The 2,640-nt window shown below is 48.7% G+C and overlaps 1 pseudogene; it reads right to left on the bottom strand.

The window, feature by feature from the left end:
• Positions 1 to 740: 740 nt before the first annotated feature.
• LOC107127679 (cell division cycle-associated protein 7 pseudogene) lies at positions 741 to 2,304 on the bottom strand (annotated as a pseudogene).
• Between the last annotated feature and the right edge of the window lie 336 nt (positions 2,305 to 2,640).

A 2,640-nucleotide genomic window follows, 5' to 3' on the forward strand; every position in this document is an offset into this window, starting at 1 on the left:
CCTACTCCTGAAGTTTCACTATTGTAATTTCCAGAGATATCTTTTCTATCATAATTTTACATATACCATTGCCCACAAACCTTTGGATCATGATGGTGTAAGCTAGATGCTTAGGGCAGAAGAAATTAGCAACTAAATCTCAACAGCGACAACTTGTATAACAAGCACTAACTTGGAATATTCTCATGAGAAGCATCTGAAGTAATACACTTCACTCTGCAACAATTGCCTAATTTTTCCACGTGATCTTAAGACTTTTTTGTCTTGATCCTGTTAAAAATGTCGACTAGTATAAGCACTAAATCATACCAATTGTTTTTGAGTAAGTTCTCTGAAATTTAAAAGATCTAATTAATATTGCTACAGTATTTCTAAAAGCTTGGGTTTTATGAGTAGATTCCAGGGCTATTTCAACACCAGTAGAATCAAATATACTTGCATAAAATTGTCATTTAAAAATAATTCAGAAACTAAGCAGTGGGAGAGTACTACTAGAGGCATGGTATGATGTGGGGGTTGGTGGGGAACAGAGAAGAAACTGCAGAGAGCGAAGTATAACTAGCAATATACTTTTCATGATATTCGAGAAAACGTGTGTCTAGTGAGATTAACTTGATTGGAGTTTCTTATACAATAGACTCATCACAGATTCTTAACTTGGGTTTCAATCAATGACAAAATAGAAAATGTTAACAAGAGAGATTTGAGAAATGGATGGCGGGCCGTGAATTTTGCAGATACTATGTTTGCATTTCAAATTCCTCTTTCAGGCTTTTCAAGTAAGCGTGAGCATTGCCAGGGCCAGGATATTTGGCGAAATACACCAGGATATCAGTTGCGCACAGTCTTGCTGCTGGCAGAAACTGCAGTTGCAGATTCCTCAACAAGGTGGGCAATGCCACTAGAGCATCCCTGACCTCTTCAGCGTAAGGGTTTTGGAAGGCAGGAGCCGCAGAATTGGCCTTGAATGCCCTAGCAGTCTGGGTTTCTGCAGTTTGTTTTGGTAGCAATAGTTTTCTGACGGCATTGATAACAAGTAGAGCCCAGGTAATATATATCTTTGGAGAATTGCTGCAGTTGGCCTCCAACTCTTCTTCTGTGATTTCTTCCACTGGGTGAATTATATGCAGAAGGGTCATGGATGAACTGGAGCGATGAATCCTGGGCATGTCATCTTCGTTCATGCAGCCATCCACTGTCTTGCTCTTTCTCACCAACATGTCCTTATCATCCTCCTCCTCCTCCCTCCTCCTCCTCCTCCCTCCTCCTCCCTCCTCCCTCCTCCCTCCTCCCTCCTCCTCCCTCCTCCCTCCTCCCTCCTCCTCCCTCCTCCCTCCTCCCTCCTCCCTCCTCCCTCCTCCCTCCTCCCTCCTCCTCCCTCCTCCTCCTCCTCCCTCCTCCTCCCTCCTCCCTCCTCCCTCCTCCCTCCTCCCTCCTCCCTCCTCCCTCCTCCCTCCTCCCCCCTCCCCCCTCCCCCCTCCCCCCTCCCCCCTCCCCCCTCCCCCCTCCCCCCCCTCCCCCTCCCCCTCCCCCCTCCCCCCTCCCCCCTCCCCCCTCCCCCCTCCCCCCTCCCCCCTCCCCCCTCCTCCCTCCTCCCTCCTCCCTCCTCCCTCCTCCTCCTTCCTCCTCCTCCTCCCTCCTCCTCCCTCCTCCTCCTCCCTCCTCCTCCCTCCTCCTCCCTCCTCCTCCTCCTCCCTCCTCCTCCCTCCTCCTCCTCCTCCTCCTCCCTCCTCCTCCTCCTCCTCCTCCATGAGTTAGAGTGCCAAGGGACCAAGGAACTTGGTGAGAAGAGGAGCTCTCTGTTCAGGGTTTCTCTTGGAAGCAACATCTGGGAATGTATGCCTTGGGGGGTGTCCTTGATTGTGAGTTGGAGCCTGGGAGGGAACGTCTTCTAAGGAACAAGCTGACATGTGTTTTCCAGGCATTGCTTTGTTTTGCTTTATACTGAAGGCCTTTTTCTCCAAAAAAAAAATCATGCCTCCTTTATCTTCGGAATCGGAACTGGAATTGGTCACAGGATTCTCTGAGGGTTTGGGGAGGGGGCTCTGCTTTTTTGTTGGTTGCTCCCTTGGTATTTCACGCTGGAAGCTTCATTGCCACCCTGAGAGGTTGAGTGTCTGCACTGGGTGCGGGTCCTACAGTTTTCCCAGACTGGGAAGCCTCAGGTTTGCAAAATTATTGGCAGCAACGCCATCACAACTGTCATTAGTGCATGACTAGGTTTCCATGGAAATCAGTTTCACCTATCTGAATTTCTCTGAGTTCTTTAACCAGATCCTTTTGCAGCACGCAGCGAGCATCCATACTGGTGGCAGGCGCCCAGGCCTGCTTGGAGCAGGGAGCCATTTTCTCATGCTTGACGTTTATTTCTCCAAAATAACTGATGAACCCAGTATCTTAGCATTGTGGGTTCACCTTTAACTCTTTATTCTATTTCAGCCCCAGACTTGCTCAGTTACTAAGCCCACACTCCTTTTTGGGTGCACCGGCTGGAATTCCTTACCACGTGGTCCTAGATTCAACCACCACCCTCTGCCCTCTGATTTATGCCAGAAATCATCGAACTAATGTCTGTGAGCTGGATCCCTACACCCTTAATATCTGGTTTCATTAGACTGTTAATAAATGCAAGTGTTGCTC

The sequence above is a fragment of the Macaca fascicularis genome, chromosome 15, assembly GCF_037993035.2.
Source record: "Macaca fascicularis isolate 582-1 chromosome 15, T2T-MFA8v1.1".
In the NCBI taxonomy this organism is placed as follows: Eukaryota; Metazoa; Chordata; class Mammalia; order Primates; family Cercopithecidae; genus Macaca; species Macaca fascicularis.